The sequence below is a fragment of the Fundulus heteroclitus genome, chromosome 22, assembly GCF_011125445.2.
Source record: "Fundulus heteroclitus isolate FHET01 chromosome 22, MU-UCD_Fhet_4.1, whole genome shotgun sequence".
NCBI classification, from domain to species: domain Eukaryota; kingdom Metazoa; phylum Chordata; class Actinopteri; order Cyprinodontiformes; family Fundulidae; genus Fundulus; species Fundulus heteroclitus.
In genome coordinates, this window is record NC_046382.1 from 33,699,532 (window position 1) to 33,717,145 (window position 17,614).

Consider the following 17,614-nt stretch of genomic DNA (forward strand, 5'->3'; position numbering starts at 1 on the left):
TTATGTCCATAAAACGTTTTAGTAGTTGAATGCGTTCAATCTTTAATATTTAAAATATAAAGTTAAACTGAGAATAACGTTTCTGTCTGTTTCCATGCCTGCTGAAGCAGTGATCAGATTATTCAACCCACCTGTGTCTGCTTAGTGGTCTGCTGCCTCTCACCTGTGTTCTGCTCTGTTAAAGCACCATTACAGACACCTTAGTTGACACATTATTGGTAGCAGTTCTGTGTGTAGATGTCCAGCATTCCTTCCTTGCCATTTTTTTATTATCCAGTCATGACCTTGGTCCACTCTTCTGGATCCTGTTGATCTGCCCCACCCCTACCCGCACTCTACATTTATCTCTGCTTTCTGGACAAGGACAGCTCACATCATGCCTGATCACTTCATTACCTGTCTCTTTGTTTCTGACTCTTGCCTGCCTTTTTACCACGTCTTCGCCCATCAGACATGTTTGGCCACAAGACAAGTGGTGAAAAAAACCCATCCAGCAAATTTCCCCTGAGGTCTCTTAAGGTTTACACGTTCAGAAGTTGAGCAAGTGAAATATAATCTAAGAGGTTAGTGAGACTCTGAGTTTGTTGACCTCACCAGTCATATCTTCAGTCACTGACTTCTTCTCCATTTCAGTTGCTGCTAAGCATTTTCTTGATCTTTTAAAACCTGGTGTGTGCCTTGTCAACTAAACAATGTCACCAGATGTAATTTCTCTTATTTATTTCTACAGCATTGATTTTAACCATGTCAGCCAATACACACACACACACACACACACACACACACACACACACACACACACATATATATATATATATATATATATATATATATATATATATATATATATATATATATATATATATATATATGTATATATATATATATATATATATATATATATATATATATATATATATATATATATGTGTGTGTGTGTGTGTGTGTGTGTATTCCCATGGTCTTTGAATGGGTGCAGCTGGAGCACAAGAATCTTTGGAAAAGGATTACGAGATTTTTTTCTATCTTAGTCTTTTTATACAAAGCCAAAATGCCAACATTTATTAATATGACTTCAATCAAAGTCAATTGTGGTCTAAACAAAAAAATTATCTTTCATTTCCAGATTTTTAATTGCACAAAATCAGTTTACTTGCAAAATAATAATTAATGTTTCAGGATTTAACTGTGGTTGCAATCAGTGTATTTCCGCTATCGTCACACAGACCACATAATATGAGTCCTTAGTTACACAGTCCTCAGAATAACAAATGGACATCTTTTAAAAACTCTAAAGCTGTCAACAAAGGATGAGAATTAATAAAAAGATATTCGGGCATATAAGAAATATATTATTTCTTTCTCCTGTTCTTGCCTCTTAAAATCATAAATACTTCATTCACCAACAATGTCAACAAAATCCTCCAATCCTCTCACCTTGCTCGCTCCATCCATTAATTTATAAAGCAAAGTGGGCTCTGCACGCACAAATCTTTGAAATTACCACTGTAGATAAAAGCAGCTAAGCATTTTACACCCAAAGACACGGATGCTTTTTTTCAGGTTGTTTGGGGCTTTTACGAAAGAACCACCACGCTGGACTGAAGTGTTTCAGAGTCCACCCACAGTGTTCTCGATGAGCCTGGTTTGTTTTGCTGGAACAGCACGGTTATACAGCTGTGACGTCAGCTGGCGCCTCATCCGCACGTCCTGCCGTCCATCTCTCCATCCGTCCATCTTTCCATCCATCCAAATGAGTGTGAACCATTTGGCTTAAATCTCTGCAGAGAAAAAACGACCGGCTGAAACATGGGAGATACGAGGAGAAAAGAAGAGATTTGTTATTTAGCAGTAGAAATGTGCAAAAACTCCAATAAAGCAAAGGAAAGAAAGGAAATTGTAATAATTTTTATGTTGTATGAGCAGTAAAAAGTGGTAGAATGTTATAGTTTTCTGAATATCTTCGACTAAAGCATTATATATAAGAAGTATACGTTACAATCTGTATACATAGGCTGTAACACTAACTGGCAGCTATGGTAAAGATATGTACACAAATTTGGTATTGCAACATAATCCTGAAATGCTAAATTATGTAGAATCCACCCTTTAATTTTAACACATTTCTTCAGAGGAGAAACCAGCACCAAAGAAATGGATTTGTACAAAAATAACAGCTAGCTCTATTGAAGTGAAATAATTAAACATAAGTGAAGCAAGCTCTAAATTGCTCACAGGGATGAATGTGTGTGTCTTGTCTGTCCGGTGTGTTTCTGTGTTGCCCTGCGATGGACTGGCGACCTGTCCAGTGTGTGCCCAGCCTCTCATCCAATCAACGCTGGACATAGGTGTCAGTATGTGGAGTTTCCTAAACTCTACAGTGAAAAGCTCCTCATGCTCACTCTCAAGTTGTTATACTTTGGTTTTTGGGTTTCTTGAGTTTTTATCATTGTCCTGTTGTTTATGCTGTGTTGCTATATCAGTTCATTCATTTAGCTTTAGTTTCTTGCTTATTTCTTATGTTCTGTTCCCTTTGTATTTTGGTGTATTCCCTCAGGTTAGTATTTGTCTTTTTCCTTTGGTTAAGTCTTTCCTTCTCATAGTTCAGCTCCCTCTGTGTTAATTAGCCTACCTCCCTCAGTCTCCCAGCTTACCTTCTGCTTTAGCTGCTCCTCATTGTCCCGGGATTTACACACAGGCATCCAGTGTCATTCTCCTCACTTCCCTCAATATTTAAGTTCACTGTTATTGTTTTTTGTCTGATCCTTCCTTTACCATGTCTGTTATTCCGTTGCTCCATTACACTGCATGTGCTCCATTACCTGCTCTTCCTGCAAATTCCCCTGTAAGTTATTATTTTCTTCACCATTCACTCAGTTTTACTACAGTCTGCCTCTGCACTTGGGTCCTTTTCTACTTGCAAACAAGACAACAGATGCTGTGGGTCTGTTCACTCTGTAAAGCAACTAGAACTCTGGTTGAATGCTTGACACCTTGAACACTCAGAAATAGGCGATTTTTAATAAAACTTTATTTACGTAAAATGGGTCATCATTTGGTCTGTCAGCAAGGTAATGATCCAAAGCATTTGGCCAAATCAGCAGAGAAATGGCTTAAGAAACACAAAATTAACTTTCTTCCATGGATAAAGATTAATTCAGGGACCATTATAAATAAAGTATAGAGAACTGCTTTTTTGGTAAAAAAAAAAAAAAAAAAAAAAAAAAAAAAAACACATTAGAATCTAATGGTCTGCAAAGTGTTTTTTTTATTTTTCATTTAAAACATGTAGTCCATTTCAAACTATAAAAAAGTACCTGCAATTAATCAGGTAACACAAACATCTGTTAAAATAGGAAAGTAAACTTGATGATGTCCTGACAAGGAGGTTGAAGTCCCCCCCACTAATATTACACCCTGATTCACAAAGCCTTAACCATTGTTTACTGTGAGGGATAATATGGCATTGTGGAACAAGGGACACGGTCATATGAAACAAGGCAAACAGAGAGACGCAACACTGTCATTCCACTTGTGCAGGAGTTTCTGAGAAACTCAGGAGAGTTTTCTGCAAACACAACATTCCAGTAAATTTCAAACCTACTAACACTCCCAGACATCAACTGGTTCATCTCAAAGACAGAAAACCCAAACCACAGCTGAGCAGCGTTGTGTATGCGGTCCAATGCTGCAAGGACTACTCAGACTTCTACACTGGAGAAACTAAACAGCTGCATAAACACATGGCACAGCACAGGCGGGCCAGCAGCTCGGGGTAAGATTCATCAGTCCACTTGCACCTCAAGAACAAAGGGTGCTCTTTTGACGACAATGATTATGGAGAGGGAGAACAGATGGTTTGAAAGAGGGGTGATCGAAGCCATCTTGGTCAAAAGGGAAAAACCATCACTAAACAGAGGGGGAGGATTGCACTTCCAACTCACCAGTGCTTACAGCTTGGTCCTCTAACACGTTCCAAAGAGATTACATCAGCAGTTTAGTCATGATTCAGGTTACCCAGTATTTTACTCACACCAAGCAATAGCTTCTAATGACCCAGGACAGTGGCGGGTGGGTCATTGATTTGAATCTGACTTATATAGAGTCTAAGAGGATGACGGGCCTCCATGTCCTTAAAAACAGCAGTGCACCAACTACAGGTTAGTCAAGTTCGAACCACCTGAATTGACAAAGACTCCTGGATAGGTGTCGACATGTTTTCAGAAAGAACTGAACGAAAGTCCGGTTGCCTCTGACCTAAGCCTGTTTGCTGTTGCGATGACCCGGATAACTGAGAATTTGCACAGGCAAGGCGAAGAAACCTGCTGAAGCAGCACAGTCTGCAATGCACACAGTGCAGATGCATGTTCTTTCAGAGTCTGTCTGATCTAAAAAAACATGCTATTGAGCAGAATCTGATGTATGAAATTATCTTTCAATGCTTAGGAGGATTACCTGAAGAAATAGAGATGTATACTATTATTTTCAGCTTTGAGCTTCAGTCTTATGGATGGAGGACGAATGTTTGAAGACAGTTAATATAGTAAGTTTCCTGGTTATCTTCTATATGTTTAAATTCCTGAGAACACATTAGTTTTGCATTTCATTGTATGTAAGTGGCAATTTTCATTTGTAGGTAGACAATGCTCTCGAGGATGGAAACACAGTTAAGTACTGATGAATAATTACCAGTAATAAACCTAAATACATTATTTGTTATTTCTTAGACCTAAAAACATACCTTATTGAAAGTTTGGGATAGGTTTGCTGATAGTCCTCTTCAGAAGCCAACATTTCTATTCAGGTGGATTTGATTGTTCAACTATAGATAGGAAATAATTAAATAATGACCTGACAAACAACCCTGTTTCACTTAGTCATTGTTTTATGGACCTACAAGAGCCACGCATTGAAAGGTAGAGTAGGTAGAAATGAAAGTAAGAAGTCCCTTTTTCAGTAACTGCACATGCACAAGACTGTCTTACCTGCTCTTCGCCTCCTCAGGGGGATCGTTAGTGCGTCAGATAAATAAGATAGATAAGGTGATTTCCCTGGAACTCGTGGGACAGAGGGCTGTTTGGGCAGGACCAAAACTCTGGCCAATCCCTGCCATTCAGACCAAACGGCAGACATTGATCTAAGTTTTACAGGCCTAAAGCTTTCACAGAGATCTGTTTTTTTAACCTCCTTATTCTGAATAGTTAATGTATTGACTACTATCAGGATGGAAGAACCATTTCACTCAATATAGCAAAAAGTGTTTCTGAACAGGATTACCAACTACAGCTTTAAATGTTGTCTGATTATCGTTGCAGCCACAAAGGGCATTGAAACTAGGCATTTCCAAATGTGGAGATGTTGATGTTGGGCGGGTTCTCCCCCACTGGGAAAGCAAGGCTTGTCATCATTCAAGGATAATTTATTGGAAAGAGATATGCGCTTGAAATTCTGCAATACATGACAATCCCAAGTCACCACAGTCTTAGAACAACCTTTATCCTCTAAGAGGTCCACACGCACCCCACAGAGTGAAGTTCATTGAGGACTAACCCCAGAATTTGGGCATGTAGAGACCTGCCTGCAGTCCATGAGCTCAACCCCCGAGAACACTTTTGGGATTAACTTGAGATTCTCAGCCATATGGGCTGATTTGGGACAAATGCTGGTTGAAAAATGTGATGTCATCCAGCAGCAGTGTCTAACCAAGCAAGTGACCAGCATGAGGAGGAGGTGCCCGGCTGTTGTGGCTGTGCACAGTTTTCCCACACACCCTGTATGTGTTAAATTAATTACTAGTTAAGTTGTGGTTATTTTTTGCTTCCTAAAACTTAAATCGTCCAATTTCATAATAGAATAGCAAATGGTCAGCTCAAAATAACCCCTGAGGCTTCAGCAGAGAGAAGTTTTTTCATGGTTGTAAGCCACATATTCAGCTCTGCTGCTCAACAAATGCATTTTCCTTGCAAATGTGGCACCAAATACATGGAAATAATAAGGGTTTCTAATGACCTACCAAAAGGTATTTTAAGTTTTTAAACCCTTCACCACCGAATTAATCTACTGCTGTTTCATTCCCCTGACATAGAAACTTTGTAAAAAATATATATGATAGATAAGATGAAAATGTTTCCTCAACTTTAGCTGTTCTGTTATATCAAAGCTGGATATGTGTTGCAAATTAAGAAAATACAGGCAACTACAATAAATCTGTTATAAAATCAAACCACCTATGTACCACTTTACTATGTAACAGTATGCAATAATTGTGAAATTGATTCACAGTACCTTTAACTTGTTTTGCAGTTGTTACAAAAGAAACATTGCATTTATATTAATAAAAAAGTCAACAGCGTTTGTTTTGAGAGCACAATATAGGTACATTCAATTTTGCTCCCTGCAGAAAAAATAAATAAAATAATGATAATAATAATAATGTTTTGCACAAATTTTCCAAAGAGCGGGATTGATTTTGATTCACAGTTGTGGTTACACACCAGATAATGACTATAAATTGTATTTACCACTGCACCTTGATTTATAATATCTCTTATGTATTTATATCTCCTCCCAGTCAGCAGATGACCCCACTCTCATCCTCCCTCTTCTCAGCCATGATGGCACTACGTGAACCTTAATGTGATCAGTCCATAGAAAAAGTGGATTACACAGAAGTCCAAGGGAGAAGGAGCGGCTCTAATTGACAGCAGTGACTGGAGACAGATCCCTGCAGGAAAGGGAAGCTGATGGAGGAAATGTCACCGATATTATGTTGATGTTGATGGAATGTACAGAGGAAAACGTTCCTTTAGACGTGACTCAGACCATCTCACCTATGTGCTCAGAATGACACTGCCAATGCTCTTAATTAGCTCTCGGCTCTGACCAGTGTTACGCACAAACGCTGAGTCGTTCACTTGTACTTCTGCTACCTCTGATACAGTGTTGTTAAAAACTACAGTCTTTTACATTTGCTCAGACTATCAGTCACTCACAGAAAGTTAAAAATAAATTCAGTTTTACTCAGATTTTCATCTTTTGGGCTCATCCTGCTGTGTTCTTTGGCTGTACACTGAGCACAACGAATGACTTAATCCTTGCCTCCCGGAACCCAGCTTAGCCACAGGCTTGATGCAGGGTGTAATTAGTTTTAAATAATTTGGTTTGAGAAAATATTCACCTCCAATAAAGCAATTTATATCTATAATTTGTATTGCTGAGTGAAAATCCAACTCTCAGTGGATCCAGCAATATTGACCCTGAAAGAAAAAGAACTTACATGTCTTTCTTTTTTGCCCCTTTTCTTATTAGCACTAAAGATGTGGTAAAAGTCCCAGAAATCTCTGTTTGTTTGTAGAAACATTATCTCACTCAATCTGAAAAATTCTGATCTTCATTTAGTAAGAATTTACTTAAAGGAGAAGCAAAATTGTTAGGAATGTTACATTTAAAAAAATAAAATGTTTTAAATTGAAAGTCAGATTACTGTTTATTAGTTAATCATGAATTACTATAAATTAGTAATCCATGAATCCCTGTTTTTGTTCAGCATAAAGATATTGTGGCTGATTCTTTTTAAGATCAGAAAGACAACATGTTACTGAAGTTGGTGTGTGCTGTGCTGATCTTCATACGTTGGGGAATGGCTAGGAGAAAAGATTGACTTTCTCAAGTCCACAGACAGAGCAACACAAAGAATTCAATTCAATTTTTATTTAGAAGAGTTTGACAGAACTGGAATGGGGGGGGGGGGGGAGCTGGGAGAGGACTGAGGGTTTTGTTTTGTTCCCAGGCACTGAGAGAAGGATGGAAAGAGAGATTTTAAAAGAATATCTCAAAGCAAAATTAGAATATCTTCTGTTGGTTCTGTTGGTGACATCTTGGGCCAGCAAGTCACCAACAGAACCAACAGATAATCACAGCACACTAACTAGATGTTGGGAAGACTTTCAGAACAAAAGCCTTTGTGTCCTGCAACCACGAGCGTAATCGTGGAGACTTTGCTAATGCTTCTGCCACTTTAACTTGAATCGCAGCATCACCCATTACCCTCAGGACGCAGATACAGGACGGCTCGCTTCAGGAAGAGCCTGATGTCCGTCCTTAACAACAGGCCCCGCTGAGAAGCCACTTACTGTTATGTTATGCCCTTTGCTGCATTTTCATGATGCATTATTTGCATTATAATGTCCTGCATTGTTATGTCTGTAGGTTCGGGGTGTGGGGACTGGTCTGTGGAAAATAATTTTCCTTTGGGGACTATAAAGTCTAAAGTCTATTAGTCTATCATGTGCGACAGTCCAGGTAAGTTTGATGTGAAACAAAGATTGAATATGTGAAAAGTCGCCTCATGCCCACTGCTAAGTTTGGTGGAGGATCTGTGATGCTGTGGGTCTGTCTCTCAGAAAAAAACATGCAAACCTTGTTAAAGTGCATGATTTCATGGAAACTGCGGGGAATTTAATGAAAAGGCCCGGTGCTGCAAATACATGTTTTGTCCTTTTATGTAAAGTTTCAACAATTTAATTCAACAATTGCCCAACTCCATTGTCTCCATGTAGTCACCCACCCTAAAACTGAAGCATCATTTAGCACCACAGCGTGTGACTTATTTCTTCTAATGGGTGACTATAAGCATCAAAAGTGTGATGCTACAGTAAGACAATGGTAATACATTGATAATATTTTTGAAATAAAATCCTTCTGTGAAAAAAAGTTTCATTGATTTAAAACTCATATGCAAAACTTGCAGTCTTTGTGTAGGAACTATGCAACAGAAAGCCTTAGTACTGTTGCTTTGATGCCAAAATGCAACTCGGACTGTTATCTGTGGCAGAAACTACAACAGGCTTGCACGTCTGGCTATCATGAAAACGCAGGTGAGTGCGGCACAGCGGGTGGAGCAGTCGTCAGTGCCAGATTCCTCCCGCCACATGTCGATGAGCCGAAATGCTGCTACTGCGACAGCCCTGTTAGGCCGCGGGAGATAACAAAAACAGAACAATAGAATGCAAGAGCGATAAAAGAAGATTTAAAAAAAAAAAAGGTTAAAAAAGAACAAGAACACGATAGATGACAGATCAAGGGTGCAGATAATGTATCAACATACCACTGCAACAAGAGACTCTACATCAGAAGTCGTCCAGCAGTCGGTGTGATGAGGGGAATCCCCTGGCTGGCTGAGTGCCTCCTCTGCCCAACATTATCCAATTAGCCGACCGCAGAGTAACAACTCTGATGGCAGATTACAGCTGGCGGCCTGATGGGACACGCTGGGGTCTCTCTGTCACTTTAGCTCATCTCCGTCTCTCCTGAGTGCGCGTGGCAGGTAGGGAGACAGAATACAGCAACTGAGATAAGACACAGACACATGATGACAGAAAGAGTGTTTGAAAGAGAGGCGGCACTCGGAGCAATGGGTGAACGAGAGTGATTGACACAGATGGAGGGAGGTGGAAGACAAAATAACACGGAAAACTGAAATAAACAAAGAGATGCATGGAAGGAATGTCTTTCGGGTTGTTTTTTTTCCCGGGGGATGCCAACTACTCTTATCAGGAGCACACATTTAAGTTTCTCCAGATGAGTGATGATCCCAGGATGTTTGGTTTTGTTGTTGCTTTCAGTCTCTGCCTTTCACTGCATTTAAAGCTGCAATTATCTAGTCATTTAAAGTAAAACTTGCCCTTTTTTGAAAAAAAGAAAAACAGCTGACTGGATGGCTGCTGTCTAAAGAGCCATTTCATAGTCTTGTTATAAATTCTCAAGTAGATTTAGGTCAAGACATTGTCCTGGCCAGTTTAACACATTAACATGCTTTTATCTAAATACTTTCATTGTAGGTCTTTTGGTATGTTTGGGGATCGGTTTCCTGCTGGAAGTCGAAGATTTATCTCCATCCGTCTTCCCAACCAGCTCTGACCAGCTACTCCGCACAAGCTGAAGGAAAGCATCACTACAGCTCGCTGCTATCACTACCATATCTCGCTATGGCTATGGACGGTGTGTTTGAAAGTGATAGGCAGTTTTAGCTTTCTGTCACACTTACATGTTACACGTGGGCCCGAAAAATGAATTGTCTCATTTGACCAAACCATCTTCTTCTACATGTTTGTTGCACCCCCTTCATGGCTTGTTGTAGTCTTTAAACTAGACTTCTTATAGTTGTTTTTTCCAATAGTAGCTTTATTATTGCCACTTCTCCACAAAGGTCAGATTTGTAAGGTGCACAGATTCTCCCACAGCTGGCTACTGAATGATCTGTTGGTGTTTGCTCTCCAGGGGCACTCCCAGCCACGACAGCAGCTGCAAAAAGAAGGAAGAACACAAGCACAGATCATGAGACAAAACATGATGGTTCTATCAATAATAATAAAGAAGGATAACTGAGTTACTTTATTTGAAGCTTTATAGAAAGACATAAATATATTTTGTGAACGGTGTTCCACCACATGTTGAAGTTGCCTTACCCTGGTTGCTTTTGATGTTCTTAAATTGCTCCAAAATTTAAAAAAAATCTCTGAAAAAAAAAAGGTTTAGCCTGCAAGCTGTTTGACAACTGTACAAGCGCAGAAACTGAAATAGCCAATTGAAGTTTTTCTTGCAACTTAGAAGCCTTTCTTCTGTTTGTGACCCAGCTGTATCATCTTTGTATTGACCATTGAACTGTAACAGAAAGCTAAAAGAGGCATATTTCAGTAGCTCAGATCGTTTTTCTGTTTTAAAGAAGGTGTAACCAAGAAAATGGAATGGTTCTCTGATTATTTATTTGCAGAAATAAAATTTAAAAAATAAAGCAGTGTCATTTTTAAAAAAGTGAGTTGTTCATTCATTGTTCCAAAAATGGTAACAGTGAATCGTTTCCACAGACAAATGACTGTGATCTGGAACGTCATGAGAGGTGCCTCTGTCACTAAACGCAGATCCCATTCACTTTGATGGTGACGGATCGTAATCCCCAACCTGATGAGACGAGCCTGATGAATCAGTAAAACATTACTGATTACAAACTTAAACCTGATTTGCTTCAACAGGACCAATGCAGGAAAATTCCCAGAAATGACCTGTTAAAAGGGCCCTAATGCAAATGATAGGATTATGACACAGAACGTCTGGAGTTCTGTTTCTCGATAATGACTTGGAGAGTAGGAACAGAAGGCCCTAATCATTTTGGACAAGCAAATATAGACAGTATAATATACTAAAGGTTTAATATTTTAAGGTTTTATGAAAAGGGGACAAGGTCAGGGTTTTTACAAAGGATTTTTCTGTCTTGGGTCACACATTCGTATTATAAAAATGCCATGTTTCTTTATAAAATAAGATGCTTTAATTTGTCATTATACATAGAACAAAATTTCATAGATCAGATGGAGGGCTAGCCTAAGCCTCTGCAACTGAGTACATTGCCTCTATTGGCCGACCTGACCAGCATGTCTCTTAGTGGCAGGGGAAACCGGAGCGCCTGGAGGAAACCTACGCAGACACGGAGAGAACATGCAAACTCTATACAGAACTCCCTGCTGAGCCCAGGACTCGAACCGGGGACCTTCTTGCTGTGAGGTAAGAGTGCTTGTTTGAAGATGCCTTAGGCCTATTTGCTAGTAAATTGTACAGACAACATACAAGGTTGCGCTTTTACATCACCTAGCAAAAGCATTCATCCTCCTTGAAGTGTTTCAGCATTTGTCATGGTGCAAACAAAAATCTGGTAACAGCGGCAAAAATAAAAAACAAAAAAACAAAGAAAAAACGACAAGCACACAGATTAACATGTTATTCACCACTGTCCAAGAAAATTGAGCAAAGTTTTTAACTAAACTTTAATGGCGCGCTCAGCCCGGCTCAACCGCGTTCGGTGTGAGCGCGCCATTAGAGTTTAGGGGAATTTATATTTCATTCCTATGAAAAAGGCACGGTTAGCAGCAGTGGAGCAGTGGAGCGGCTCGCGGTGCGATTAGAGTGGTTAGAGCGATGCGGTCAGCGATATTGCCACGGTCTGCACCGCAGTGACTTTTGCTGGAGTTCAAAAATCTGAACTCAAATCGCGTTGGCAACCAATCAGGGACAGGTTGTTGTTGCGATGGTGAAGATAAAGCTTTTTTCAATCAAAATGGGAGAATGCTCTTGTGGCTTTGAAAACAGCCATTTTAATTTAGCCCTTAGAAGACCTAGTAAACTGGCATTTTGCATATACTATCCTTCTGAAAATGTCTTTAAATTCATGTTCAGTCATTTTTAGGAGAAATATGTTTTAAATAGAGCTCCTTCGGACCCTTTTTGATACACCTTTTTATTTTTCGTGAGGGTATGCGCAAGAATTTGAGTTGTGTGTGTGCGTGCATTGTGTCGTGGTTTGTTTACCATCGTTTAAGATAAGATAAGCTTTATTGATCTCACAGTGGAGAAATTCACTTGTCCCATCGGCTCAATAGTCAAAAGTCAGAAGAAGGTGTCAAAGTAGGTAAGTAGAATCAGTTAGATACAGTTATACAGCTATATACAATATACAATTCTGTACACTCCTATGTATAAATATGTTATTGCACATATGTTATTATACAGTTTATACAGGACTATTGCACAGGCTTATTGCACAGTTTATACAGTTTATACAGGATTATTGCACAGGCTTAATGCCCGGATTGTAGCACCTTGTTTAAATAGCTTATTGCACATAAGTTATTACAGTTATTGTTGCAGCTATGGTGCGTGGTTGCAGTCGTTACTCTAATAGTTACACTTATAAAGCTATGATCAGGTAGCAGCAGGAATGAGTGACCTTTATAACATAATAATATAACACCATAATAATAATAATAATAATAATAATAATAATAATAATAATAATAATAATAATAATAATAATAATAATAATAATAATAATAAACCCAGCACATTATTGCACGTAGTTACTGCAAAACACTTGTTACAGTAATTGTAACTGTTATACAGTTATATGTATAGTCCAGAGATTAAATTTACATGAGTTGCATATTATTGTACATTAGTTATTGCATATTACTAATAACGGTTATGGTCACAGTTACAGTGCAGCATTGTATAATCTGGTTGCAGCAGGGATGAATGACCTACGGTAGCGCTCCTTTTTACAGACAGGGTGTTTTAGTCTGGCACTAAAGGAGCTGCTCAGCTCCTCTACAGTCTGGTGCAGGGGGTGGAAGGTGTTGTCCATGATGGATGTGAGCTTGGACAACACCCTCCTCTCAGCCACTTCCTCCACAGAGTCCAGAGTGCAGCCCAGGACAGAAGTGGCCTTCCTCACCAGCTTACCAGTATCAGCACTGCCGTGAGTGTCTGTCTCTCTCTCTCACACACACACACACACACACAGACACTGCAGCTAGCCTCAATAAAAGCTCTGCACTTGCAGTGACATCAAAGCGAACAGAGACAATACCATCTTCGCCTGGTATTGGGTGCAAATGTGATACATACAGAAAGAGTTGCATCCTCGAGCTCGAGGGAGCGTTCTGCTCACAGGTACAGTCAGTTGATGAGAGACGGGCGTGGCTTAAGTTAGCGTCCTTCCACGAGTGACGTAAATCTAGGAGCAGCTCCAAAATCTCGCTAGGTGGAGAGTGTGCTCTCGTGGGTTTTTATGGTTTGTACAAAGAGCCCACACGAAAAACCCAGTCACTCTCACGCTCCTGATTTTCTGGAAGATTTTAACTGAGGCCCAACAACACAAATGTTTTTACATGAAAAAGTCAGAATTGCCGGCGATGATTTCTTTAAAAGGGCTGTTAAATCATTTATCATCCGTCCTCCTCTGGTAGCTCCAGAACTGGCCCGGCCAGCCGCTGCCTCTGTGGCCGGTTCGGGTGCTTTGTCTGTCTGTCTCTCCTGCAGCTTCTAGCCTGGTTTATGCCTGATGTATCAGCGAGGTCCACGCGGTCATGTTACGTCATTTTTACTTTTACGCCCCCTCCGTTTGGCCAGAAGTGTTTGTTCCGCGCCACTTGGAAACTTTCTAACTACGTAGACAGGAGAAAGGAAAAGAAAAGAAAAAGAAAACATGGCAAAACGAGCAAGAGCTCCTTCTGGCGGAGGTTCGTAGATATAGACATCTTTATGATTTGATCCAAAACGATCACCATGCGTAAACAGTTCCTAGACAGTAATCTTCGTCACTCTAGGAGGAAAGTAAGATTGGTACTTACTTAAATTACTGTATTTACTACTTCTGTGTGTAGTGGGGTGTTGTATGCTTAACGTAGGAGCACAACGCTGCCCTCTACAGTCTAGGAGAACAGCGCTACTTCGGAGAAAAAGTCGCACAGAGCCTAAATGCTGTGAATGTTGTGTTTGCTTGTCTCATTTACTCGTGGATCATACGTGCGTCAAGCATAAAGCAATCTTCTCTCTGAGCTCCATAGTGGGACACGGCCGGCGTCACTGTTTGTGCATGCGAAAAGCACAGCAGCCCAAGCTGATGTTTCGCAGGAACCGCGTTCGGTGCGAGCGCACCCTAAAAGCTTTTTACTTTTACGCCACATGCTTTCGTAGGTTGAGCCAGTTTTCAGGATGAAAGAGAACATGTACAGTTAGTTGGAGTAAAAGCTCGGCCAATAGCTCTGTCTATGGGGGAGGCGGTAAACACTGAAAGATCTACTCGACTCCATGACGGTGTCACAGTCAAACAGAACGCCAGGCCAGATGTAGCTACTATGAAGAGAAAATAGAGAGAGCGTAAAGCTAGAAGAGAGATAACGGCAAATTTATAAACCGCGCATTGGTTTTTTACGTCATCATGTTTCACTTTATGTTGGTGTCCTGCATAATACGGCATTTCAAAACATGCAGTTGGAGCATGCCACATATATATGGCACTGCGCACAAAACCTCAGCCAACATACTCATCAAAGCTTCACTCCCTGGAGGTTTCGTTAACGAAGGGCTTGGTATTGGTGCTTGTCTGCAGCACAGCTCAATTAGACCACCAGATCTCCTCAGTGCATCCTACATTAACTAAACACATAAATACATTTGGCCTGGATTCAGCCCCAAGCCAGCCATTATGTACCACATCCAGTCTTGAGATCGTAATTGGAGCAACACACACTTGCATACTAACATTAACTTCATTAGCTCTCATTAACCAGATAACTGTACCCAGAATGCACTGAGTCCTGGCTCTCTTGTGGGAACCAATCAGATTACACTGCTTTGCCTGGTCGGGAAATTGTGTAATCTATCTATCTATCTATCTATCTATCTATCTATCTATCTATCTATCTATCTATCTATCTATCTATCTATCTATCTATCTATCTATCTATCTATCTATCTATCTATCTATCTATCTATCTATCTATCTATCTATCTATCTATCTATCTATCTATCTATCTATCTATCTATCTATCTATCTATCTATCTATCTATCTATCTATCTATCTATCTATCTATCTATCTATCTATCTATCCATCCATCCATCCAGATTGTGTGTATCCTCCAAGCTCCTGGCCTTGAAGTAAGGAGGTGAAACCATCTCTCCAGAATGAACTCTTCATTCTTTTGCTGCAGACATTTTAACCCACTAGAATCATGTAAGTCATTCCATTGTAATGGCTGCATTCCATTTTAGTGCTGCACTGTCATTGTGCGCGCTGGGTCACCGGCACACCTGAGCGTAACAGAGCCATTGTGAATGTCATTAGTTGCAGCTGGGCCTTTCTCTGCAGTGACATGTCAAAATGTACTGCAAGGGGTCATTTTCTAGTAGTATGACAGCATTTTAAAGAAAGGCGAACATTAAAATACGAATTATATGAAAGATCTTCTACTTATCATCATTAAAGAGTTCCAACTACATCTCTAAAGCGCTTTATCTTACTTAGACTCAGACCTCTTTTCCAACAGTACAGGTAAAGCGTTTCACAAGCATTGGCTCATAAGGAGAATTCAAAATATTGAACTTTAAAGAAAACCATAAAAAAGCCATTACCATCTTTTTATACAGTGTAATCTAATATATGGACAAAAATGATTCTAAATGACCTGCTGTGATACAGAATTGAGAAAAACTGAATATTATGAGTTTCACGCAGATAACTGAATTGCACTGGATTGTGTGGGTGCACATGACATATTTATAAACATCATTTTTCACTCAGAGCTAGATCAGCGACAGACTGGTCTATCCTTTGACGCAATTAAAGCAGACAGCTTTAGGGATTCGCCTTAGATCAAGTCACAAGATTTAAGTCCACCTTAGTGCGTCACAGCTGCTCAGAGATGCATTTCTTTTCTGTGAAGCAATTAAACGCGGGTAACCATCAAAGCGGGATGACCTCATTGCCGTCATCCAGCATTCCTCGGCTAAAGACTATAATGAGATGCCTGTCATGGTTGTTGTTGAGTTATAGAATTGTAGCATCCTTGTTTTCATGGAAAAGTGGCGTGAAAATGGGCAGTTTTGCTTAATATAATAACAATTTCTCAAATAATTACTTTTCCTGAAAATTGTTATTAACCTTGCATTGCCCTAAGTAATGCAGAATCATGAACACTGCTGCGTTAGGTATTTATTTTTCCCCAAACACTGGGTTTGTGTTGCTGGGACAGAGGTTGGGGTGTTTTATCTAAACACTGGATGAAAATGAACTATTCTACTTAGAGTTTACATGCAAACTCCACCGGAGGGTCTCTTTGGGTCAAACCCATAACACAACCCTGGTTGCGTTAAATCTATCAAGTCCTGCATTGTGTCCAGAGTCTACCGGGGGTGAGGTAGGAAAACTAACCCAGATTGGGTTCATCTTTCATCCAGCAGTTTTTAGAGTGAAGAAAAATGACTGTCAGCAGTGATTTGGTTCATCACTTTGATTTTCAACAGCCTTATTTGAGGGATGAAACATTTTGCCACTTTGTCTCTCTCCCTCGCTTGCCGTGTGGAAAGTGCATTCACGACGTAACCAAACAGAGTTAGTACCTCGTTGATGAGAGTCAACCATGTTGTCATTGCAATTTTTTTTTTGACACAATGAAGCAAAATTGTGTATTTTATTTTCTCCAAAGCATGGAAAATAAGGCGGTATTTGATCTCCTTGTAATGTCCAGACTATGCCTTGTTGGATTGTAACTGATTAGTTTTATACATATTTTAATAATTTTATTTTGAGCAGTGGTCACCAAAAGTTATAGATATGCAACTAAATAACTGAAGAAAGTTGTAAAATAACACGCCTTAGTGAAAACCTTAGTGTGACTGTAAACATATTCCGGTAATTACTTACCGCCTTCCTCATAAATATCAGCCTAATTATTCCTCACGCAAGTGACGGTTACTCCATGTGCCATCTTTACTTTTTGTTTTAAGGGAAAAACTAGGATCATAGGATTAATTTTGTTTGCAGTGAATATATTATCACGTTAGTTTTAATTCTTTACAGAGAAGGGAAATAATTAGTGAAAACAAGGTGAATAAAAGTAACCACTATTCAGTTGAAACTAGATATTTTCATACGCTGCATAAAAACATGAAGACATTTTTTTTCCCCTCTGTCAGATAATTAATTAGATGACATTTCCTGTTTTAGGTCGGTATGGAGTGCCAACAAGCTTACTATTTGCTAAATCCCCAAATATTGAGA